The following is a 27,741-nucleotide window of genomic DNA, read 5'->3' as shown; positions in this document are numbered from 1 at the left end:
CTTTTCTCAACATGGCCCGTGTACACTGGACATCGTCTGGATCTGTGGAGGCCTCGGCATTATCTAGATCACCAAAGATGACTTCCAACACAGCTAATTCCCTTAGATATTGGATGCCTTCATCAGCTCTAGTCCATTTTCCTCGGGCATTTACAAGGTCTTCCTTGAATGGGTATCTTGCCCTTACACTTGAGAGGAGCCGTTTCCAGAGACTACAAATTGAGGTCTTCTTTCCAATGCCTCTATCAATTCCCCGGTCTCTAGCAAGAGATCCTAGCTGTTGGGCTTCTCTGCCTTCCAATTGCTGACTGTCAGCCCCAGCAACATCGGAGCAGCCAGGCACCAATCCGCTCACCTGGCTGGCGACTGTAATCTTTTCGCATATCTCTAAGTTCTGTTGAGGTGAGGGACCGAGTAGTTTCCATTTCCTTTTCGATTTCTTTCACTTCTCCTGATCTCCTTACCGAAGGACCAGTTTCTTCTTCTAGCCTTTCCTCTTCCTCCTCGTCTGCCCTTACTAATCGATGATATGGACTTGACCTCCTTATCCACTGCTTCTTTTTCACTACTGGGGCAACCACTGTGGTTGTTGTTTGGTTCCCTGACTCAACCATGGTAGTCTCAGGTATAGTTTGAATTTCCACCTCGACCATAGTTCTCTGAGAGGGCTGGACTGCGACTGACTCAACTATGGTGGTCTCAGGTACCATTTGAGTTTCCACTTCAATCATAGTTCTTTGAGAGGACTGGAATGCAGCTCGGTAGGCAGAGGCTAGGCCCCAGTATAGTGTCTGAACCTGATGGGCCTCATTAGGGTAGGTAAGACACCCTTCTATCAGGTAGCGTGTCAGTAAAGCAGTGTTTTTTATCTGTTCAGGTGTAAAATCCCAGGTTACAGGGGGTGATAACCATCCTAGGAATTTGCCTAAATTCATCCACACACCCTGCCACCCAGGGACTGGCCGCTTCAGGGGGCATTTTAACATGTTACCATCTCAAATTTGTCCTCTCTGATACCCAGATGAGTCCAGATTCCACAAGATATATAATATACCAACCATGTTAATTAGTAATATTAAAACTCTCGTATAAGGGTGACTAAGGACCTGGGAAGTCTGTATAACAAAATCGTCTAGATCAGTCCGAGCTGAGGAGAAAGAGGTGCTTTGCCCCATGGCCTCCACAAGATAGCTCCCACAGCACACTAAATCCATCAGTAACAGAATGAGACTTGCTATTATTATTTGGGCCATCATGTTCCCAGGCCCTTTCATCCTCTTCACAAAATTATATAGCCAGCTTAGCAAAGCTATTAAGGTTAAAGCACAGCATAGAGTCAATGTTAGTAGCATCGTGTTCCCAAACATTAGAAAGTGTAAGATAAGCTGCATAACAGCAAGGCTCCGTGACCAGCACAGGAACTTTGCACTCATTGACTTACTGTAATTGCAATGCAGTTAATGTAAAATTGCTATTATCTCGTCCCACGTTGGGCGCCAAAAGGGCTGTGGTAGTTCGAGCCTGGCTGGATGCCAGGTGCCCACCACACCGCTTTATCCCCCATATCCTCGGCAAGCCAGGGAAGGGGAGAAAATAAGATGGGAGTCTTGTGGGTTGAGATAAAAGCAGTTTAATAACTAAGCAGCAAAGCCGCACGCGTGGGAAGCAAAGCAAAAGCAGATAAGCTGTTACTCTCTACTTCCCATCAGCAGCGATGTCCGGCCACCTCCCGAGAAGCAGGGCTTCAGTACGCGTAGCGGTTGCTTTTGGAAGGCCAGGAATGAATCTCGTCTCCCCTTCCTGCTCCTCTCCCTCAGTTTATATTACTGAGCTGACATCATATGGTATGGAATATCTCCTTGGTCAGCCTGGGTCAGCTGTCCTGGCCATAGTCCCTTCCAAGATCCTGCCCACCCACAGCTATTGGTGAAGGTGGGGGAAGGAATGCTGGAGGGACAGCCCTGATGTTGTGCAAGCGGTAGTCATAATATTGATATCAACAGTAAGCACAGCACTGCAGGAGCTGCTGTGGAAAATCGCTACCATCCCAGACCCACTACACATACCCATAAGCTAACAACCCTGGTAGATCCTTTTGCAGATTTACAACCTTTACTGCCGTTTCTGCAAGAATGCAGTAAATAAATCATATGCCGCTTGCCTTTCCATACCTATTATCGTCAGCGCGCTGTTGCAACCCTTCAAGGTCTGGCGGCACATATCGGCCGGGCTCGTCTATACGGTCACCCAGGGCACGGCATGTTCCCAATTTTCACGCTTATTGCCGTCCTTGTTGCGTAGGACCCGAACCTCTTTGTTGCTCTGCCGTGGCGCCAAGCCGCTAACACGTCGAGGTCACCATTTGCTGAAGACTATGGGAGACAGTCACACCCTGTAGTGCTGAGTAAGTCTCAACTTTATTTGCAAAGATAAAACTCTTTTATAGATACAATAATCAGGCTCACACATATTGCAAAAGCTAAGCTCATCATTGGTTCCCAGTAAAATGTCAATCCTGTCCCTGTTTCAACATAATTCGGATGCTTGTGGCTGCTCAACCCAAACTAAGTTCCTGTTTTCTCATCCTGTTATCATACAACTCTCTTGATCAAGGACACCACGTCCTTGAGCAAGGGTCCAATATCTTATTGCTTAATGCTTACTGCCTAACCAGCTGTATTCTATCATGTCCTCTTTCCTCTAGCCAAGTCTCCACAAAACTCTCCACACATACTCAGTGGTATAACTTCTACTGACAGCCTGTATTTTTTCAAAGGCAAATGAGCAGGCCAAGTGCGTAAGAATGGAGATAACTCTCACAGGAAAGCAGCTGCAAATGTGACAAAGTGCAAGCTGATAGACTCCAACGTGACCTACGTACCACTGTAGGTGGGGTCTGCGTACCTGCTTTCTTGTACTGCTCAGATGCAGTGGCGTAAGTTCTAACAGAAGTATTCATTTTTTTAAAAGGAGTTGAGCATGCCAAGTGCTTGGGATTGGAGATAGCTCCCACAGAAAAGTAGCTGCAAATATGACACAGTGCTGTCTGATAGACTACATGGGGATCTATGTATCCCTGTAGATGGGGTCTGCGTACCTCTTTTATTAAAGGTCCCAGAGGCAGAGGTACACCAACCTGTATTTTCAATGAGAGCTGAGAAAGCCAGGCTCCCGGGGTTTGGAGGTAGGTGCCACGGGAAAGCAGCTGAAAAGGTGGCACAGTGCTAGCTGATAGGTTTCACGGGGACCTACGTACCACTGTAGTTGGGGTCTGACTTCATGATTTCTTGTAACTGCCATGTGCAGTGGTATAACTTCTACCGACAGAATGTATTTTTCAAGGGAGTTGTCGAGGTCAAGAGCGTGGGATTGGAGATAGCTCCCACAGGAAAGAAACTGTAAATGTGACACAGTGCTGGCTCATAGTCTACATCGGGGCCTACTGTAGCTGGGGTCTACCTTCCTGCTTTTTTCTAGCAGTCATATGCAGTGGTATAACTTAACCGACAGCAAATATTTTTTCAATGGGTGTGGAGCAGTACAAGTGACTGGGATTGGAGATAGCGCCAACAGGAAAGTAGCTGTAAATATGACACAGTACTGGCTGATAGAGTACATGGGGACCTACTTACTACTGTAGGTGGGGTCTCCCTTCCTGCTTTCTTCTCACTCCTATACGCAGTGGTATAAATTCTAGCGCCAGCATATATTTTTTCAATGGGAGCAGAGCAGTCCAAGGGAGTGGGATTGGCTATAGCTCCCACAGGAAAGCAGCTTCAAAGGTGACACAGTGCTGGCTGAGAGACTAAATGGGGACCTACTTACTACTGTAGGTGGGGTCTGCCTTCCTGCTTTCTTACAGCTCACATACGCAGTGGTATAAATTCTACCGACAGTATGTATTTTTTCAATGGGAGTTGAGAAGTCCAAGTGAGTGGGATTGGCGATAGCTACCACAGGAAAGCAGGTGCAAATGTGACACATTGCTGGCTGATAGACTACATGGGGATCTACTTAACAGTGTAGTTCGGGTCTGCCTTCCTGCTTTTTTACAGCTCCCATACGCAGTGGTATAACTTCTACCTCCAGCATATATTTTTTCACTGTGATCAAAACAGACCAAGTTAGTGGGATTGGAGATAGCTCCCACAGGAAAGCAGGTGCAAATGTGACACAGTGCTGACTGATAGACTATATGGACACCTACTTACTACTTTAGGTGGGGTCTGCGTTCCTGCTTTCTTGTAGCTCCCGTACGCAGAGAAGTCAGTGGGATTGGAGATAACGCTTACAGGAAAGCAGTTGAAAATGTGACACAGTTCTGCCTGATAGACTACATGGCGACCTACTTACTACTGTATTTGGGGTCTGTCTTCCTTCTTTCTTTTACCTCCCATACGCAGTGGAATAACTTCTACCAACAGTCTGTATTTCTTCAACGGGAGTTGAGCAGTCCAAGTGAGTGGGATTGGAGATAGCGCCCACAGGAAAGCAGCTTCAAAGGTGACACAGTGCTGGCTGGAGACTACATGGCGACCTACTTACTACTGTACGTGGGGTTTCCCTTCGTGCTTTCTTGTAGTGCCTATAGGCAGTGGTATGTATTCTACTGCCAGCATGTATTTTTTCAATGGGAGTTGAGCAGTCCAAGTAAGTGGGATTGGAGATAGCTGCCACAGGAAAGCAGCTGCTAATGTGACACAGTGGTGGCCGGTAGACTACATAGGGGACTACATTCTACTGTAGATGGGGTCTGCCTTCCAGCTTTCTTGTATCTCCCATACTCAGTGGTATAACTTCTACCGACAGAATGTATTTTTAAAGAGAGCTGACGAGGCCGAGAGCGTGGGCTTGTAGAAAGATCCCACAGGAAAGCAGTTGCAAGTGTGACACAATCCTGGCTGATAGATTACGTGGGAGCCTACTTACGACTGTAGGTTGGGTCTGCTTTCCTGCTTTCTTGTACCTCCCATACGCAGTGGTATAACTTCTATCGACAGTCTATATTTTTTCAATGGGAGTTGAGCAGTCCAAGTGAGTGGGATTGGAGATAGCTCCCAAAGGAAAGCAGCTGAAAATGTGAAACAGTGCTGCCTGATAGACTACATGGGTACCTACTTACTACTGTAGATGGGGTCTGCCTTCCTGCTTTCTTGTTTCTCCCATACGCAGTGTTATAACTTAACCGACAGCATATATCTTTTCAATGGAAGGTGAGCAGTCCAAGTGAGTGGGAGTGGAGATAGCTCTCAAATGAAAGCAGCTGCACATGTGACACAGTGCTGGCTGATAGACTACATGAGGACCTACTTACTACTGTAGGTTTGGTCTGCCTTGCTACTTTCTTGTTGGTCCCATACGCAGTGGTATAACTTCTACCAACAGTCTATTTTTTCAATGGGAGTTGAGTAGTAAAAGTGACTGAGATTGGAGCTGTTCACAGGACAGCAGCTGCAAATATGACACAGTGCTGGCTGATAGACTACATGGGGACTTACTTAGCACTGTAGATGTGGTCTGCCTTCCTGCTTTCTTGTAGCTCCCGTACGCAGTGGTATAACTTATACCTACAGTCTATTTTTTTAATGGAAGTTGAGCAGTCCAAGTGACTTCGATTGGAGACAGCTCCCACAGGAAAGTAGTTGCAAATGTGGCACAGTGCTGGCTGATAGACTACATGGGGACCTACTTAACACTGTAACTGCGGTCTTCCTTCCCGCTTTCTTGTAGCTCCCATACGCAGTGGTATAACTTCTACCGAAAGTCTGTATTTTTTCAATGGGAGTTCGGGAGTCCAAGTGAGTGCGATTGGATATAGCTCCCACAGGAAAGAAGCTGCAAATGTGACACAGTGCTGGCGGATAAACTACATGGGGAACTACTTACTACTGTAGTTGGGGTCTCCCTTCCTGGTTTCTTGTAGCTCCCGTACACAGTCGTATAACTTCTACTGATAGAATGTGTTTTTGAAGGGAGATGATGAGGCCAAGAGCGTGAGACTGGGGAGAACTCCCACAGGAAAGCAGCTGCAAATTTGAAACAGTGCTTGCTGATACACTACTTGGGGACCTACTAACCACTGTTGGTGGGTCTGCCTTCTACTTCCTTGCAGCTTCCATATACAGTGGTATAACTTCTACCAACAGTCTGTATTTTTTCAGCGTGACTTGAGCAGTCCAAGTGACTGGGATTGGAGATAGCGTCCACAGGAAAGTAGCTGCAAATGTTGCACAGTGCTGGCTGATAGACTACATGGGGACCTACTTACTACTGTAGGTTGTGTCTGCCTTCCTGCTTTGTTGTAGCTCCTATACGCAATGGTATAACTTAAATGACAACAAATATGTTTTCAAGGGTTGTTGAGCAGTCTAAGTGAGTGGGATTGGATCTACGTATCCCTGTAAATGGGGTCTGCGTACATGTTTTATTAAAACTGAGGCGTATCTTTAAACACCAACCTGTATTTTCAATGGGAGCTGAGCAAGCAAAGCTCCCGGGACTGGAAGTAGGTGCCACAAGAAAGCAGCTGCCAAGGTTCACAGTGCTGGCTGATAGGTTTCACAGGGAAACACGCACCACTGTAGGTGGGGTCTGCCTTCCTGCTTTCTTGTACCTCCCATATGCAGGGTCGTAATTTCTACCGACACCGTTTATTTTTTCAATGGGAGCTGAGCAGTCCAAGTGAGTGGGATTGGAAATAGCGCCCACAGGAAAGCAGCTGCAAATGTGGCACAGTGCTGGCTGATAGACTACATGGGGACCTACTTAACACTGTAGGTGGTGTCTGCGTACGTGCTTTCTTGTAGCTCCCATACACAGTGCTATAACTTGAGCGACAGCATATATTTTTTCAATGGGATCTGAGCAGTACAAGTGAGTTGCGCGAAGTTTTCGGCTCTCGGCCTGAAAAAACGAGACTCGAAGTCTGCAAACCAGGCTCGAAGCCTGAAACCAGGCTCAAAGCCTGAAAGTGAACCAGACCCGAAGTCTGTAAAACCTAGGCTCGAAGCCTGAAACCAGGCTCGAAGCCTTTAAAACCCAGGCTCAAAGCCAGAAAAATCAGCTCCAAGCCTACTTCATGCGGCGATTAACCCAGGGTCCGATTTTCAGCTGGGTGGGAAGAAATCAGTCCTACTCAATGTGAGTGATAGCAGAAATCACCTCCTTTATTGAGAGCAAGCTCTTACTTATATACACAGCAGCTTCAAAGTTAGCTCAGCAACAGCAGCTAATAGATTTCATTTTCTTGTTCATCCTACTTGCGGTTTCTGCGATAAGCAAGCTCCCTCACATTTTCCCATCTTATTTTCCCCATGGTTGTTTACCACTTTTAGCCGAAAACAGTCCGACCTTGAGGGAACAGAAAGCGGCCTGCTGTCTACATGACAGCAACTGCTTTAATCATGGCTATGAGTCTGGTCTTGATTGTGCATTAAATTCATATCACTAGAGCTCAGGCTTCCTTACCCCAACAGACCTAACATTATGCCCCGGGATCTATGTCCATGCTCCCTCATTTTTTCTCCACACAATTCCCCTGTTTTGTTTTTGCACAATCAAGACTGAGTCAGTCAATTTAAGCACTGCCTTCATAATACAACTATATACTATCTTAAACATTATAAGCAAAAGCTAAATAACCAATATCCATCTTAACCCTTCTTTGATTAGGTGACAACCCCCCAAAAGCTGATTGAAGCCAATTATCAAAAGACTGATAACCCACCGTAATATTCTTAGCGTGAGCCTTTAAATATGCCAAAGCTTTGTGAATAGATTCGCTATGATTAGAAAGATTAAAACAACACATGCCTTCAAAGTCTTGGTATCCGTGCCCTTGTGCCAATAGCAAAAAATCAATAGCTGCACGATCTTGCAATAAGGCATGTCTAAGGCTTTTCTGGTCTGCTAGCAATTTTTCAATAACATCAGTAGTAACATTAGCTTGCTGCTCCGACCAACACACTAATTTTTCTAACTGCCGTAAGGCCTGGGCTGCAGCCAACCCAGGTATAAATGCTGAAGCAAATACATTCGCCGTAATGGACCACAATTGTACTTTACCATCACAATTTCCTTTTAAGTTGTGGGTATCTCTTGTTTTCCGTAACTTGGTAATTTTTAACCAGTCCTGCTGTCGAGGAGCAAACAAAGTTAGTTTCCCTAAATAACATGGTTTATAGATTTCTCTCTTGATCTACAGTAAATGCCTCCTCCTGAGCAATGAGGATATCATGCATACAATGATACACAAGTGCATGTCTAATACTATTTACATAACTAATCAAGCCTTCTAATGTCATTGTGGTTTGGTTACTTTGTTTGCTAAGCCAGCATCCTAATTTGCATAGCTGAGTTAATAAAGCAGATACTCCTACACCTGGAGCAAGTATACTAGCTGCTATTATTGCTAAGGGAGACCAAAGGTAACATGGTCATCACATTCCTCAGTAAATGCATGCACAATTCGTTATCACAATGATGTTTCTAAATCATTGTGTGATTAGGCATCAAGATCGTCAGTTGTCCCCTTTGTAATCTCGAGGGTATTCCAGGCCATGCCTGGTCCCCACAGATCAGAAAAATTCTATTTGGTAACTGCATAGGCACAAGACTAGGCCTGAATCTTTTTGGTGAAGTATAATTATACCAAGATGTTGTGTTCTCATACATGCCCAGGATGGGATCCACATTTTGTCCCAAATGTTTTGGTATTGCTGGTAAAATTAAACATAACACAAAAATCCATCTTTATAGATCCCAATAATTCTAACTCCTGTGGCTCTGTTGTTATTATTGGCAATCATGAAATGATCAAATCCCAGCTGTCAACTTTGCCATTACCCTTAACTAAGGGATTTGGTTTTAATGCATTTGGTACAGGCCATTGTGCCACATCTGACGGAACTCCCACCAAACAGGTAGAAAAAGGATTATCTGGAGTGGCCATTGATAAACATATTGTAGACTGACTGATTGCTTTGGCCAGTGTGCTTTGGCCTCATGTTTTGCTTGGTTTGTTGAAATTGCCTAAAACCATTTACCACAATCATTTGAAGCATCAACAGTATGACAAAATCCATTTTTTTTTACTCCTGATCCAAAAAAAAAATCCTTCACCAATGAGTCTAAAACACAAACCACCTTTTAGCTTCTAAGTGTCAAAATGTTCTGTTCCTGACACCTAAAACACCTTAGAAAGTTTCCACTGTAAGAAAACCAGTATTCATCATCACATTTACAGCAAAATGCATAACATCACGACCAACAATTTTTACACTCGTTGAGGCAACGGATTGAGGATGGAAAGGACGAGCCCAGCGGTCCGTGAGGGCTGAGGCCGTTGGTGTCGGCGCGCGGTGTGTGTGTGGGGGGCACCGGAGACACTGACCGGGCGCGGGAAGCGGCTGCGCTGCGGCGGCTGCGGATGGAAGGGGCGGGGGGGGTCTGGCTCACTCCGTGCCGTCCCTGGCGCCGGCGGCGCAGTCGGTATTAGTCTCTCCTGTGTTTTCTTTGTCTCCCCTCGCGTGCCCGATGCTGCCCAGTCTTACAAGGGGTCGCGCTCCCCAACTCTCCTCTAATCGTCCTGCGCTGCACCCCCGCCCGGCTCCGCCCACTTGACATTCCCCTGCAAGTCATCCCAGGGGTAACTCGGCGGGCTGAGCTCGAATGGGAAGCAGCTCTCCCGCGGGGGCTCTGCTCCGAAGCCCCTTCGTCTTTCTGACTTTGTAAAAACTCTTGTGTATAAAATAACTGTTTTTTTTTTTTTTCTCAGCATGCCCCGCTCAGCGACGGGCCGCGCACCGGGATGGCTTTCAGTGGCGACAGGATGTGTTTCGATGGTCTCTTGTCGCTCCAGTTTCTTTAATACTTCCTGCAGGAACCTGTCCATTCCCTTGTCTGTCTCCTTCGGCCTCGGTGCAAACGTCAACGCCTGGGCTGCAGGCATTTCTTTTAAAGTATTTATCATGTCTCTCCAAACGAGACCTAAATCTTTACTGATCTTACTGTTGTCCTTATCACCACTAATAGTGGCTTCCCAGAGAAGGTTTCCAATTTCTCGCCACTCACCAAAAAAGGAGGTGAGACATAATTAGTCCTGATACCAAACAGTCCAGCTGTTGGCTCGGCTACAGTTTCAGGCATATCAAGCCGCTGAGTCACAGCAGTGGCCAAATCCTTTTCCAACTTATACTTTTTCAAACAGTTAATGACCTCTCTCCACGGTTTTATCAGTTTCTGAGCAGTTTTGTCTTCATCTATAACCAAGTCCCAAAGACAAGCCCCATATGCTCTCCACTCCTCCTCATCAAAATATTTCTCAGAGTCCTTAAAAAAGCCTTTACAATTACCATATACAAGTAGACCAGACAAATCAGTCAATTTAAAGTCCATCCCCCGCTTTTCTAAAAAGCGATGTAAAAGTGAGAGTGCTACCTCCTTTTCCATGTTGTCGGATCCTCGTCTCACCGCAGCCTGTAGTCACTCCCCCGGGTACAGCAACCTCTGCTTGGGATCCAGCAGGCTTCCTCCTGCGCCGACTGCCTCTGCCTCTGGATTTTCAAGTCTCAGCTCCCCGCAGGCAGGCTCTTTACCTGGTAACACCCAGTGAGGGTCCCTGTTCGGGCGCCATTTCCCACGAAGTTTTCTGCTCTTGGCCTGAAAAAAACAGACTCGATGTCTGAAAAACCAAGGCTGAAAGCCTGAAACCAGGCTCGAAGCCTGAAAAACCAGCTCCAAGCCTACTTCATGCGGCGATCAACCCAGGGTCCGATTCTCAGCTGGGTGGGAAGAAATCAGTCCTACTCAATGTGAGTGATAGCAGAAATCTTCTCCTTTATTGAGAGCAGGCTCTAAGTTATATACACAGCAGCTTGAAAGCTAGCTCAGCAACAGCAGCTAATAGATTACATTTTCTTGTTCATCCTACTTGCGGTTTCTGCAATAAGCAAGCTCCCTCACATTTTCCCATCTTGTTTTTCCCCAAAGTTGTTTACCACTTTTAGCTGAAAACAGTCCGACCTTGAGGGAACAGAAAGCAGCCTGCTGTCTTCGTGACAGCAACTGCTTTAATCATGGCTCTGAGTCTGGTCTTGATTGTGTATTAAATTCATATAACTAGAGATCAGGCTGCCTTACCCCAACAGGCCTAACATTATGCCCCGGGATCTATGTCCATGCTCCCTCATTTTTTCTCCACAGTGAGTGTTATTGGAGATAGCTCCCACAGGAAAGCAGGTGCAAATGTGACACAGTGCTGGCTGTTAAACTACCTGGGGACCTACTTACTACGGACATTGGGTTCTGCCTCCTGCTTTCTTGTAGCTCCAATACTCAGTGATATAGCTTAACTGAAAGCATGTATTTTTTCAATGGGAGCTGAGCAGTCCAAGTGAGTGGGATTGGAGATAGATCCCACAGGAAAGCAGCTTTAAAGGTGACACAGTGCTGGCTGAGAGACTACATGGGGACCTACTTACTACTTTATGTGGGGTCTCCCTTACTGCTTTCTTGTAGCTCACATAGGCAGTGGTATAACTTCTACCGCCAGCATGTATTTTTTCAATGGAAGCTGAGCAGTCCAAATGAGTGGGATTGAAGATAGCTCCCACAGGAAAGCAGCTGCAAATGTGACACAGTGCTGGCTGATAGACTACATGGGGGCCTACTTATTACTGTAGGTGGGGTCTGCCTTCCTGCTTTCTTGTAGCTCCCATATGCAGTGGTATAACTTACCCAAGTGTTGTAGTAGTGCAGGCAATATTCAGTCAAAGACATAGAGATTCTAAGTAATGCACGTGTAGAGACGTACATAAGCAACGTAGCACAACCACCAGAGTTGACTCAAAGTCACCCTTCCTTTGCTAGCTACCTCCTTATATGCTGCTCCTGCCCATGAGATCACCCAGGGCCCAATTGATTAACTTGCAGCACCTGTTTCTGAAGTGGCGTGCCAGCTGCATTAACTTATCCCTACCATCTTTATTCAAGCTGGCTGGTCCAAGCTACATCTGTGCCTACAATTCCCACCTTTTTCTTTTTTGAACCAGCCAGCCTTTAGCAACACATTTCAAAATTAAAGGTACATGAAGAAAACAAATATTTTTACCCATGGCCATGAGTTTACAACAAAAGGTCAATAACAGCTACATCGCTGAACAACACAATACAGAAATCCATAAACTCAAAATAAACATCATCTGATATGTGTTGCTAGGAGGGATGCACACTAGCAGGAAGGGATGAGTTCTTGGTAGCTCCACTCATATTTCTTTTTCCTGATGTAGTTCTGGACTTTTCTTCAGATCCTTTAGCATGCTGATCTGTGAGCATTATCTGTAAGATGGAAGTATCTCTTCAATTCTTTTAATGCAATACAGATAGCCGGAGGAATTTATAGCAGCGTACATGGTGCCACAGTTGCGAGGGTTTACATTTTAATAGAGTGATGGATTGAGGGTGGATCACTTGGTTCTTTCCTCAAGATTGTGTTTTCCATTGGTCTTACAGTTAAGTCCTTTCTGTTGATGTGGCTTGATCCATTTTGCCGGAATCCATCGGGGACCTTGATCTGTAATGACACAAGCATAGCCTCTTCCCCACGTTAACAGATCTGCAGGTCCTTGCCACTCTCCAGTAGTGGGATTCTTATACCAAACTTTAGGTTTGTCAGTAAAATACAAATCCCGACTCATTTGGGCAAAGTGTGTTAATGCCGGTGGTTCATTTTGGTTTACCACAATTCTGAGATGATTCATTGTATAAAGAGCTTTCATTAGTCTATCTTGAGGGCTCACCCCCTCTTCCCCCATTTGTTGTTTTTCTAGCAGTCCTTTTAAGGTTTGATGTGTACGTTCGATAATGGCTTGACCGGTAGAATTTCCTGGGATTCCAGTAGTATGTTTAACACCCCATAAGTTTAGAAACTTACGTGTTTTACTGGCTATGTATCCCGAGCCATTATCAGTTTTTAATCTCTCTTGGAACACCGAGGACTGCAAAGCAACTCCTCCAATGTCTTATGACATCTCGAGAACTGTCACTGGTTAAGGCTGTGGCCCAAATCATGGCTGAATAAGTATCAATAGTGACATGTATACATTTAAATCGCCCAAAAGGAGCATAGACAGTGATATCTGATTGCCATATACCTAATGGTGCCAGACCCCTGGGATTGACTCCTACTCCTAGGCCGATTTGATTCTGGCATGCAGGGCACGTGGAAACAATACCCTGAGAGTCTGATATGGTCAGGTCAAACTGCTTCGCCAGCATTTTCGCACTTTGATGAAAAAAATCGTGCGATCTTCGGGCTTGAGAAAATTTGTCAATTATTGGCCCCGTAGGTATCAATAAAAGGGCTGCCACTATCTTGTCAACAATTTCATTGCCAACTGATAGGCCATCTTTTAAGCCCGAATGGCTTCGAATATGTCCAATATAATAAGCAGTTTGACTTTCATTTATCTGATGCCAGAGCCACAGGAATAAGTTATACAAATTCTGATTAGAGATTTCTTTCAACAACGCTCTCTCTAATCGAGTGACGGCATCGACCACATAGAGGGAATCAGAGATGATGTTTAATGAGACGTCTGGCCATTTCTCGAAAGTTTTAACTACAGCCATCAGGTCCAGCAGTTGAACTGAACTGCCTGGGGAGTGAACAGTTAGATTTTGCTATTTTCCATTCTCCCACCAAACCACTCCTGCTTTGGCTTGGATCTTACCTGCGTCGGTAAAAGGTCAGGCCTTTAACGGGTACTGCTGATCTCAACGGCCGGTCTTCCATTTGAAATTTAACAGAAAACAATTTATGGGCCGGATAATGATTATTTATAGTTCCTGGATATGACAATAAGGCCCACTGTAATTCATCAGATTGTTGCAGTGCCCGACTCAAGAACTCATCTGTGAGAGGAACGAAAATGACGTCTGCCTCAATCCCTGCTATTTCCAGCAGACGTTTCCTGGCCTTAACTATTATTTTCGCAATTGCCTCTAGCCTAGTGGTAATTGTTTTTTGCAAATTATATGACAAAAATATCCACTCCAAGATCCTCAATGGGTCTTTCGCTACCGAATCCCATTGCATCAAGACTGCCATTACATGCTGGTTTTGACTTATCACAGCAATGTTAATTGACAAGTCAGGATCATATCGGTGACTGTAGTTATTGACTATCTTGTTTCCTATTTTTTCTATTGCTTGGATTTGCTGCCGAGACAGTTTTCACGCACTATCAGCCTCTACTGAGCCCTTAAACAAAGGCATTAGTGGCGCAAGATCCTCATTCCTGATACCACATATGGTTCGTACCCATTGGATATCACCTATTAGCTTTTGAACATCTGTTAAGTTAGCAAAATCTGTTTTGATTGCCACCTTCTGAGGATAAATGCACGCATCAGTGGTAATATTACCTAAATATTTCCAAGAGGCGTGCATTTGTACCTTCTCTGGCGCGATTACCAACCCAGAGATGCTTAACTGCCAGTACACGTCTTGTAGAATGCGATGCTGGTCCAGGTCTTTTCCTGCAATCAAGATATCATCCATATAATGGTAAAATAAGACACGAGGGTATCTTTTGCGCAGAGGTGCCAGCGCCCAGGCAACATAAGTTTGACAAATAGTTGGCGAGTTCTTCATTCCCTGAGGTAAAACAGTCTATTGATATCGTTTTGCTGGCTCTTGTTTGTTAATCGATGGTACTGTAAAAGCAAACTTCTCACTGTCATCCTCATGTAGGGGAATTGTGAAAAAACAGTCCTTTAGGTCAATCACCAACAGGGGCCACTCTTTTGGAAGCATTGCAGGAGAGGGTAATCCTGGCTGTAAAGCACCCATGTCCTGCATCACTGCATTAACAGCTCTTAGATCATGTAACAGCCTCCACTTCCCTGATTTTTTTAGGGATAGTAAAAATTGGTGTTTTCCATGGACTGGTGGATGGCTTAATATGACCTTTCTCTAATTGTTCATTTACTAATTCATGAATGTGGGCGAGCTTTTCTTTGCTTAGCGGCCATTGATCAATCCAAATTGGTTTATCTGTAAGCCAGGTTAACTTCAGGACTGGTCGCCCATCAATGGCTGCCATTAAAAATTTTCATTTGACAAACGAAAGCCCATTTGGCTTAAGGCATCTCTACCTAAAAGCCAAACTGAAGTATTCATTACATAGGGTCTAATTTGCACACATCTATTCTCTTCGCCCTGTATGCATACCGAAATCAGGTCTGTGCAAATTTTTGTCATCTGTTTTCCTCCTAGTCCAACAACAGGGGTGTCTAAATTCTCTAAAGGCCAGCTTTTTGGCCAATAGGATAATGGAACAATAGTAACATCTGCTCCCGTATCCATTAATGTGTTGTACCCAACCATGTGTTCACCATTTTGATGTTGGAATACAACCGTCTGAGTGGGCTTTCCCTGTGAAAGTGGCATTGCCAGTCTTACCTCAGGTACTCCAGTGGATACAAAACCACCGTCTCGACGCTTACGACTTCCTGCAAAAGGAACTTTAGCTCTGAAAGGAACTAATTGAGCTATTTTAGTTCCTTTAGGTATATGAACTGGTGGCTGCCAAACTTTAACCATTATTCCAATGTTTCCTTCATAATCCGCATCAATTACACCGGGGAGCACAAAAATACCCTGTCGAGAGGCCGATGACCGTCCTAAAAGCAAAGCACTTAAACCATAGCCAAGGGGTCCGTTAGCGTTAGATGAGATAACTGTTACCTCCGTGTTGTGGATGGTTACATCTACTGCTGTTTCCACATCCACTCCTGCGCCTCCTGGAGTGGCTGATCTGAGGCCATCCAGGCAGCTGTTGGTGCTGAAGGGCGTTTTTGTGTCATCGCGCTCGCCCTTTTTGTGCTCGTTAATTCATTTCCCTTACACATTGTATGTCTGGCCACTCGAGAGCGGCACTCAGTGGCTCTATGGCCAAACTTGCCACATCTGTAACAACTGCCATGAAATCTGCCGTTGGACCCAGATGGTCTGGCGGAGCTGTTTGTCCATACCAATGGTCTGGACCGACATTGATTTTTCACGTGTCCTATTTTTCCACAGTTAAAGCATTTTGGACTCCGATTTCCTTTGTGAGGTTGAACTAAAGGTTTCAATGCTGTTGCCATAGCTTCAGCTAAATGTGCTGACGATCCTACCCTAGAGCAGGCTTCTATCATGTCGACCAAAGCTGCTGTCCGCGGGAGAGCCTCCAGGATCTTTTTGCAGTCATGGTTAGCGTTAGCAACTGCTAAGTGTAACCCTATTTCTGCCTTTACTTCAGTTGACAGGTTTGGTATACGATCCAGAGCTGCTCTTAGACAGTCTAAAAAGGTCATGAAAAGCTCATTACATTTCTGTATAATAGTTGTATATGAGGGAACTGGCATCCCCATGTCAGGAACAATCTTAAATGCTTGACGAGTCGGTGTCTGTGTTTGCTGAAAAATAGCTTCATGCAGTCGGGCTTGTACCTGAGGATCAGCAAACGGTCCTTTACCCAACATCATATCTCCTGTGACGACTCGCCGCGGATCTCCCTGTTGTAAGTCCATATTTTCTACTACTGCCACATCAACTCTTTTTTCCCATTCAGACTCCCATAGTAATACCTGAGTGGGCTTCAGGAAAGATTCTGCTAGCTTCTGGCAGTCAAATGGAGTCATTAATCCACTGGCGAAAATATGATCCAATAACGTTTGAACGTATGGGTTGGACAAGCCATATTGCATTACAGCTTTCTGGCCTTCCCTTACCAACTTCCAATCCAAAGGTGCCCATTGTCGTTTTCTTTGTGCTACTATTACTGGAAAGACTTGTGGAATAAATTCTCCTTCGATTAACGCATCACGTATGAGGCCTCTCCATTTCTTAGCCGGATCATAGTCATCTGGCCGGGGGTCTCTGAGCACCTGTGGGGATGAAACTATAATCTCTGGGTTGGTTAATTCATTAATTCGTTCCAACAGTTGATTAGCTGTTGCTTTTGGTTTTTCCATCAGTTCCTCCAAATGGGCCAAAGTGTGTTTAATATCTTCTCCATGTCGTATTAATTCTTCCTTTAATAATTGTCTTTGTTGATCTTCAACTTCACTAGATGTTGGGGGTGATGATGGAAGAGGAATACACTCAGGGATTGATGAGCTCAGGGGCAATAGCATATCCACATTGTCATTTGTAAAACATACCTTTCGTTCTCTGCCAGGTACTCCTTCAGGCATAGCAGAAGGATGGGATGGGGCAGGATGGTGAAGTGTGGGTGGGAGGGGAGGAGAAGCAATGCACGTATTCGGCTCCTGGAACGGTGCTCTAGGGGGTTCTGGGGGAGGTGGGCTCACATCCATGCTCTCCTCTTCTAGAGGTGGAGCCGAGGGTATTACGGCATTATCCCCTCCAAAGAGTCTTAGTATTTTCTTCTAGAGGTGGAGCTGATGGTACTATAAAGTCACCATCTCCAAAGAACCTTTTAGCATCTACTGGGAAAGCAGATGGTAGAGCATTTTCTGCTTTCATGACAGCAGCTGCAGCACGCTCAGCTTCTAGCTGCTGTATAATGGATGATACCTATTTACACAAGCCCATAGCATTATTCAACATCTCCTAGGTTTTCCCAGTGTCCCTTTCCTTATACTTCTTGGGGGAAAACAAAGAGACCTACTTCCTGTCCCCATCTTACAAGTCTTAGAAAATCCTCTTTCATAATTGAAACCTTTCTCAGCAAGGATATGCTGAAGGATGTCAATAGGATTTTCCTCTTTGCTTATCATTTTTCCCATTATATCACTTTACTCAGATCACTTGCCTTTTCAAGCAGGATACCAAGTGCTTTTCTGCCGAGGGTTCTTAATGCAACCAATTCGGCGAATCACGTCGGGGTCACCAAATGTTGCAGTAGTGCAGGCAATATTCACTCAAAGACGTAGAGAGTCTAAGTAATGCACATGCAGAGACATACACAAGCAACATAGTACAACCACCACAGTTGACTCAAAGCCACCCCTGTTTCCGAAGTGGCTTGCCAGCTGCATTAACTTATCCCTACCATCTTTATTCAAGCTGGCTAGTCCAAGCTACATCTGTGCCTACACCCGACAGCATATATATTTTTTCAATGGCAGTTTAGCAGTCCAAGTGAGTGGGATTGGAGACTGCTTTCACAGGAAAACAGCTGCAAATGTGACACAGTGCTGGCTGATAGACTACATGGGGACCTACTTACTACTGTAGTTGGGGTCTGCCTTCCTGTTTTCTTGTACCTTCCATACGCAGTAGTACAACTTCTACCGACAGTCTGTATTTTTTCAATGGGATTTGAGCAGTCCAAGGGAGTGGGATTGGAGATAGCTTTCACAGGAAAGCAACTGCAAATGTGACACGGTGCTGGCTGATAGACTACATGGGGACCTACTTACTACTGTAGGTGGGGTCTTCCTTCCAGCTTTTTTGTAGCTCCCATACGCAGTGGCATAACTTAAGTGACATCATATATTTTCTCAATGGGAGTTGAGCAGTACAAGTGAGTGTTATTGGAAATAGCTCCCACAGGAAAGCAGGTGCAAATGTGACACAGTGCTGGCTGATAGACTACATGGGGGCTTACGTACTACTGTACGTGTGCCGCGAAGTTTTCGGCTCTTGGCCTGAAAAACCCAGGCTCGAAGCCTGAAACCCAGGCACGAAGCCTGAAAAAGCCAGGCACAAAGCCTGAAACCCAGGCACGAAGCCTGAAACCCAGGCACGAAGCCTGAAACCCAGGCTCGAAGCCTACTTCATGCGGCGATCAACCCAGGGTTCGATTCTCAGCTGGGTGGGAAGAAATCAGTCCTACTCAATGCGAGTGATAGCAGAAATCTTCTTTTTATTGAGAGCAGACTCTAACTTATATACACAGCAGCTTCAAAGCTAGCTCAGCAACAGCAGCTAATAGATTACATTTTCTTGTTCATACTACTTGCGGTTTCTGCGATAAGCAAGCTCCCTCACATTTTCCCATCTTGTTTTTCTCCGAAGTTGTTTTCCACCTTGAGCTGTTAGCTCGTTAGCTGAAAACAGTCTGACCTTGAGGAAACAGAAAGCGACCTGCTGTCTGTGTGACAGCAACTACTTTAACCATGGCTCTGACTCTGGTCTTGATTGTGCATTAAATTCATATAACTAGAACTCAGATTGCCTTGCCCCGTCGGGCCTAACATTATACCCTGGGGTCCATGTCCATTCTCCCTTAACCACTCCTCGACATACGTGGGGTCTGCCTTCCTGCTTTCTTGTAGCTCCCATACGCAGTGCTGTAACTTAATGGAAAGCATGTATTTTTTCAATGGGAGCTTAGCAGTCCGAGTGGGATTGGAGATACCTGCAACAGGAAAGTAGGTGCAAATGTGACACAGTGCTGGCTGATAGACTACATAGGGACAAACTTAGTACTGTAGATGGGGTCTGCCTTCCTGATTTCCTGTAACTCCCATATGTAGTGGAATAACTTCTACTAACAGTATGTATTTTTTCAATGGGAGTTGAGCAGTCCAAGTCAGTGGGATTGTAGATAGCTCCCACAGGAAAGCAGATGCAAATGTGATACTTTGCTGGCTGATAGACTACATGGGGACCAACTTAGTACTGTAGATGGGGTCTGCCTTCCTCCTTTCCTATATCTACCATACACAGTGTTATAACTTCTACACACAGTCTGTATTTTTACAAAGGGATTAGAGCAGTCCAAGTGGGTGGTATTGGAGATAGCTCCCACTGGAAATAAGCTGCAAATGTGACACAGTGCTGGCTGATAGCCTACATGGGGGCCTACTTACAACTGTAGGTGGTGTCTGCCTTCCTGCTTTCTTGTTGCTCCCGTACACAGTGGTATACCTCTTACAGACAGTCTGTAGTTTTTCAATGGGAGTTGAGCCGTACAATTGAGTGTTATTGGAGATAGCTCCCACAGGAGAGCAGCTCCAAATGTGACACAGTGCTGGCTGATAGACTACATGGGGACCTACTTATTACTGTACTTTGGGTCTCCCTTCCTGCTTTCTTGTAGCTCCCATACTTGCTGAAGACGACGGGAGACAGTCACACCCTGTAGTGCTGAGCAAGTCTCAACTTTGTTTGCAAAGATACAACCCTTTTATAGATACAATAATCAGGCTCATACACATTGCAAAAGCTAAACTCATCATTGGTTTCCAGTTAAATGTCAATCCTGTCCCTGTTTCAACATACTTTGGATGCTTGTGGCTACTCAACCCAAACTAAGTTCCTGTTTTCTCATCCTGTTATCATACAACTCTCTTGCTCAAGGACACCACGGCCTTGAGCAAGGATCCAATATCTTATCGCTTAATGCTTACTTCCTAACCAGGTGTATTCTATCATGTCCTCTTTCCTCTAGCCAAGTCTCCAAAAAACTCTCTACACTTCCCCCATTTTCTTTTTGGACAATGATATTAGTCTGCCACATCCTCTGAAGTGTTCTTTCTATTGTCCGTTGAATACAATTTATAAAACACCGAAACACTAACAATATAAATAAAACAATATCCATAAAGCCAATTCCATACATTATAACATTTCGCAACCAAGGGCCTATTCCCCACCCCTTAAGCCATCCTTCACGTCCTAATCCCCCTGCATGTTTCAACTGATGCAATCCCTGTTGAAGTTCTTTCAGTTTGGCATGTATCGAGGTGGAATGGTCCGACAGCTTCATACAACACATGCCCTCAAATTCTTCACATCCATGTCCATGGGCTAATAAAAAACGTCTATGGCAGCTCTGTTTTGTAACACCGCATGATTTACACTTTGAACGTCAGCTGTTAACATATCAATCATTTCTGAGTTTTTATTTGACTCATCTTTAGTCCAACATCCTAACTGTTTAGCCAAGTTCATGGCCTTATTAGCTGCTCCTCCTGGCAAAAGGATGGACTATGACTTGCTTCAGTTCACTCCAAAATCGTGGGGGACCAATATCAGTACAATCAAACTCATAAGAACTACGTTTTTTGCGGGAGCTATTATTATGGTCAGCAAGCTGCATTAGCGTGGTTAAGTTAGGGTGGAATAAAGAGAGGTTCCCCAAATAACAGGGTCCACCCGGGGGATTTACTGGTATTCCGTTCCAGGCCCTTTCTCCACAGATTAAAAATATACCGTGGGCAATTTCTTTGATGATGTAATACTAGAGACATTACAGCTGGAATACAATTGCTTAAATACCGTTTCTGACTTCAAAGAAGAGTCTAAGGTGGCCCAATATTTTCGATTTCTATTAAAGTCATGGATATCCCGTGACATAAAACTTATCCAATTTCCCCCAGTTCCATTAGTACCAAAGCTTGCATTGGCACTTCCAAACATGTCTATTTCCTCAGGGGGTGAGGCTAATGTGGTATTAAGGGACTTAATTATCTCACATTGACGTTTCCTGTCCGAATGATCGTGATCATCGCTAACTGTGTTCAGGTCTTCCTTCCAGCTTTTTTGTAGCTCCCATACGCAGTGGTATATCTTCTACCGACAGAATGTATTTTTAAAAGGAGATGATGAATCGAAGAGCGTGGGATTGGAGATAGATCCCACAGGAAAACAGCTTCAAAGGTGACACAGTGCTGGCTGTCAGAGTATACATGGGGACCTACTTACTACTGTAGGTGGGGTCTGCCTTCGTGCTTTCTTGTAGCTCCTATAGGCAGTGGTATAACTTCTACCCACTGCATGTATTTTTTGAATGTGAGCTGTGCAGTCCAAGTGAGTGGCATAGGGGATAGCTCCCACAGGAAAGAAGCTGCAAATGTGACACAGTGCTGGCTGATAGACTACATGGGGACCTACTTACTACTGTAGGTGTGTGAAGAAAAAATGAGGGAGCATGGACATGGATCCCAAGATATAATGTTAGATCTTTTGGGGCAAGGTAGTCTGAGCTCTAGTTATATGAATTTAATGCACAATCAAGACCAGAGTCAGAGCCATGGTTAAAGCAGTTGCTGTCAAGCAGACAGCAGGTTGCTTTCTGTTCCCTCAAGGTCAGACAGTTTTCGGCTAAAAGTGGTAAATAAATTTGGGGAAAAACAAGATGGGAAAATGTGAGGGAGCTTGCTTATGGCAGAAACCGCAAGTAGGATGAACAAGAACATGTAATCTATTAGCTGCTATTGCAGAGCTAGCTTTGAAGCTGCTGTGTATATAAGTTAGAGCCTGCTCTCAATAAAGAAAAAGATTTCTGCTATCACTCACATTGAGTAGGACTGATTTCTTCCCACCCAGCTGAGAATCGGACCCTGGATTGATCGCCGCATGAAGTAGGCTTAGAGCTGGTTTTTCAGGCTTCGAGTCTGGGTTTTTCAGACTTCGAGTCTGGTTCATTTTTCAGGCTTCGAGCCTGGTTTCAGGCTTCGAGCCTGCTTTGCAGACTTCGAGTCTGGTTTTTAGGCCAAGAGCAGAAAACTTCGCCCCAAATGGCGCCCGAACAGGAACCCTCATTGTGTGTTACCGGGTAAACAGTCTGCCTGCGGGGAGCTGAGACTTGAAAATCCAGAGGCAGAGGCAATCATCGGAGGTGGAAGCCTGCCGGATCCCAAGCAGAGGTTGCTGTACCCGGGGGAGTGACTACAGTTTGCGATGATATGAGGGGCCAGAAACATGGATAACAAGGTAGCACTCTCACTTTTACATCGCTTTTAAGAAAAGCGGGGGGTGGACTTTAAATTGACCGATTTGTCTGGTCTACTTGTATATGGTAATTCTAAAGGCTTTTTTAAGGACTCTGAGAAATATTTTGATGAGGAGGAGTGGAGAGCATATGGGGCTTGTCTTTGGGACTTGGTTATAGACGAAGATAAGACCGCTCAGAAACTGATGAAACAGTGGAGGGAAGTAATTAACTGTTTGAAAAAGTATAAGTTGGAAAAGGATTTGGGCGCTGCTGTAACTCAGCGGCTTGATATGCCTGAGACTGTAGTCAAGCCAACAGCTGGACTGTTTGGTATTGGGACTAATTATGCCTCACCTCCCTTTTCTGGTGAGTGGCGAGAAATTGGAAACCTTCTCTGGGAAGCAAATATTAGTGATGATAAGGACAATAGTAAGATCAGTAAAGATCTAGATCTCGTTTTGAGAGACATGATAAATACTTTAAAAAAAATTCCTGCAGCCCAGGCGTTGACGTTTGCACCGAGGCCGAAGGAGACAGACAAGGGAATGGACAGGTTCCTGCAGGAAGTATTAAAGAAACTGGAGCGACAAGAGACCATCGAAACACATCCTGTCGCCACTGAAAGCCATCCCGGTGCGCGGCCATTCGCTGAGCGGGGCGTGTTGCGAGTTACAAAAAAAAAAAAAAAAAAGAGTTCTTCTCTAAACAAGAGTTTTTACAAAGTCAGAGAGGCAAAGGGGCTTCGGAGCAGAGCCCCCACGGGAGAGCTGCTTTCCATTAGAGCCCAGCCCGCCGAGTTACCCCTGGGACGACTTGCAGGGGAATGCCAAGTGGGCAGAGTCGGACGGGGGTGCAGTGCAGGATGATCAGAGGAGTGGGGGAGCGCGATCCCGTGTTAGACTGGACACCATCGGGCATGCGAGGGATGAAAAAGAAAACATAGGAGAGACAAATACCGAATGCGCAGCTGGGGCTAGCACGGAGTGAGTCAGATCCTCCCTGCCCCTTCCATCTGCAGCCTCCGCCGTGCAGCCGCTTACCACGCCCGGTCAGTGTCTCCGGAGTCCCCCACACACACACACCGCGCGCCGACACGGCCGGCCCCAGCCCTCACGGACTGCAGGGCTTGTCCTTTCCATCCTCAATCCCTTGCCTCAAAGAGTGTAAAAACTATTGGTCGTGATGTTATGCACTTTGCTGTAAATGTGATGATGAACAGTGGTTTTCTTACAGTGCAAACTTTCTAAGGTGTTTTAGGTGTCAGGAACAGAACATTTTGACATTGAGAAGCTAAAAGGTGGTTTGTGTTTTAGACTCATTGGTGAATTAGGAGTAAACAAATGGATTTTGTCATGGATGGATTTTGTATGGATTTGATCATTTCATGGTTGCCAAAAATGACAACAGAGCCACAGGAGTTAGAATTGGGATCTATAAAGATGGATTTTTGTGTTATGTTTAATTTTACCAGCAATACCAAAACATTTGGGACAGTATGTGAATCCCATCCTGGGCATGTATAAGAACACAACATCTTGGTGCAATTATACTTCACCAAAAAGATCCAGGCCTAGTCTTGTGCCTGTACAGTTACCAAAGGGAATTTTTCTGATCTGTGGGGACCAGGCATGGCCTGGAATACCCTCGAGATTACAAAGGGGACCACGCAGTTTGGGACAACTGACGATCTTGATGCCTAATCACACAATGATTTAGAAACATTATTGTCCAAAACAATTTGTGCCTGCATTTACTGGTGAATGTGGTGACCATGTTACTTTTGGTCTCCCTCAGCAATAATAGCAACTAGTATATTTGCTCCAGGTGTAAGAGTATCTGCTTTATTAACTCAGCTATGCAAATTAGGATGCTGGCTTAGCAAACAAAGTAACCAAACCACAATGACATTAGAAGGCTTGATTAGTGATGTAAGTAGTATTAGACATGCACTTGTGTATCATTGTATGCATGATATCCTCATTGCTCAGGAGGAGGCATTTACTGTAGATCAAGAGAGAGATCTAGAAACCATATTACAAGCACAGGGACTGACTCTTTCTCCTGAAAAGGTACAAAGACGTCCAGCATGGCAGTATTTGGGCTGGAGTATTACGAAGGCTCATATTAGGCCGCAAAAGCTCCATATTCATACCAAGATAAAAACTGTAAATGATGCACAAAAATTAATGGGGGATTTGCAATGGTTGCACCCTATTGTTGGAATCACTAATGACATGCTAGAACCGCTGCGTCCCTTATTGAAGGGAACAGACCCATCGGCAAAAGTACAGCCGACAGCAGAACAACTGCAAACCATCGCTGAAATTTCTGACTTCATTACCACTCAGCAAGTCGATCGTCGTGATCCAGATTGCCCCATTGATTTGACCATTTTGCAGGGCAAAGAACAGTTTCTTGGTGCATTAACACAGTGTAAAAAACAAAAAGAGGCTAATCGTCCTGGAATGGCTATTCACCACGTTACAGCCTAAATGGACAATTGAACAAAAAACTGTGGGCTTAGCAATGCTTATTAGAAAGGGACGCACTCGAATTTTACAGGTGAGCAGCCAAGAGCCAGGAACAATATATGTGCCTATAGCGAAAAGAGAGATCTGGAATGGATCATAGCAACATCAGAGCCACTACAGCTTAGTTTATTGTCATCTGCCCAAAAAATAAACATACAGTCCCTAAAATCTAAGGTGTTGACGTGTATGACACAACAACAGTGGATTATTCGTCCTTAGGTAAGTGAGCAACCTTTGTCAAATGCCGTTACAGCATATACAGATGCAGGAAAGAAATCTCAGCGGGCTGTAATAGTCTGGGAAGAGGCAGGACAATGGAAACACCAGCTATTACATGCCACGGAAATGGACTCTTTACAGACTTTAGCACTTTTTGCGGTTGTTCGGGCCCTTGAAATGTGGTGGTGTAAACCGTTGAATATTGTAACTGACTCTTTTTATGTTGCAGGAATTGCTCAGCGAATAGAAGATGCTCACATTAAAGATGTGCTCAATCGACGCCTTTTTGACCTACTTAGAGCCATGCAGGCCGCTCTCCGGCAGCACACGTCTCCATATTGTGTAATACACATCAGAAGTCTTAAGTATGACATTCGTTTAGGTGCAGGAAATGCTAGAGTGGACAAACTGGTAGCTTTGGGAGTGCCTGTAAATAAATTCAATCAGGGAAGAGAGGCCCATGCCACCTTTCATCAAAATGCCAGAGGCTTAAAGAGAAGTTTTAACCTCTCAATAGAGGATGCTTGTGCGATAGTGAGGGCTTGCCCGCAGTGTAGCCGCTACGGCCCAGGGTTAGGTCTGGGAGTCAACCCCAGGGGTCTGGGACCATTAGAATTGTGGCAGATGGACGTCACTCACATTTTTGAATTTGGAAGGCTTAAATATGTTCACGTAACTGTGGATACATTCAGTAAGTATATATGGGCAACGGCTCAAGCAGGAGAAAAGGGTAACGCATGTAATCCGACATGCCACTGCATGTTATGCTGTTATGGGGGTGCAAGGCACCATTAAGACTGATAACGGCCCTGCATATGTTAGTCATCGGGTGGGACAGTTTTTCCTAATCTGGGGAGTGAAACACATTACAGGGCTACCACATTCACCAACAAGACAGGCTATAGTGGAACGAGCTCATCAAGTGTTAAAATCATATTTAAGTAAGATGTCTGACATACAGGACCCACAGGAACGGTTGTCTAAGGTATTGTTTACTATAAATCATTTATGTATCTTTGGGGAGGAGAAAGAACCTCCAGCTCGACTACATCAAGGAATGGTGGAACCATCCAAAAGATCGCCAGCAATGTGGGTAACTTACAGAGATCCACGAACAGGTATATGGCAGGGCCCAGCTAAAGTGCATTATTTAGGCAGGGGTTATATGTCTGTGCTTACATCTACAGGTCCAATATGGATTCCTGCGAAATGGACTAGAGTGGCTGGTACTCCTAATAATCCTGATGGTGACAGTTCACACATCGCCATTGAATCAAGTGAATCCACGTCAGAACATGTGGGTCACCTGGGCGAATCAGACAGGCCAAGTTGACTTTTGTCTGAGTCTTCAGTCGGTGAGTGATACATTCCGCACCTGCCTGGTTGGGATACCAGATTTTGATCCTAGTGATTTCCAGAAATATGTCAGCAGGAGCACCTCCTGTTCCAGCAAAGTGACATCAGACTGTGCCGTGGCACTCGTTAAGTCAGCTCAAAGTCCCTCTTCCCTGGGACCCACAAGAGTTGGAGTTGCTGGGAAGTCAAGCAATCGGAAACATTACGAATGGGAGTTGGACTCGTACTTGTTTTAGCTTTGGGACTAAATATCAAGGACTAAGAGGAATGGAACAATATAAAAATATGGTTAAGCAGTGGACTGATGTTTCCCCTGAAGGTGCATATAGTCAATTTGTAGATCCAAAAGGTGGATATTGTGGATTGGTCATAGGACAATTTGGTGGGACTATGATAGCCAACTTATCTGGGTTGATATATGGGGGAAGTAACGCTGGTTGGGAACGCGGGACCCCTCAGGGGCCTACTCTGTGGAGCAATGGGTCTGCTAAAGCTCTACCCAAGAACATCTTCTTAATATGTGGGGATCGAGCAAGGCAGGGAATCCCAGCTAACCTAAATGGGGGGCCATGTTATTTAGGGAAACTAACTTTGTTTGCTCCTCGACAGCAGGACTGGTTAAAACTTACCAAGTTACAGAAAACAAGAGATACCCACAACTTAAAAGGAGATTGTGATGGTAAAGTACAATTGTGGTCCATTACGTCAAATGTATTTGCATCAGCATTTGAATCTGGATTGGCTGCAGCCCAGGCCTTACGGCAGTTAGAAAGATTAGTGTGTTGGTCAGAGCAGCAAGCTAATGTTACTACTGATGTTATTGAAAAATTGTTGACAAACCAGAAAAGCCTTAGACATGCCTTATTGCAAGATCGTGCAGCTATTGATCTTTTGCTATTGCACAAGGGCACGGATGCCAAGACTTTGAAGACATGTGTTGTTTTCATCTTTCTGATCAT

Source organism: Colius striatus, chromosome W (assembly GCF_028858725.1).
Source record: "Colius striatus isolate bColStr4 chromosome W, bColStr4.1.hap1, whole genome shotgun sequence".
Lineage (NCBI taxonomy): Eukaryota > Metazoa > Chordata > Aves > Coliiformes > Coliidae > Colius > Colius striatus.
This window is presented reverse-complemented; position numbering follows the sequence as displayed.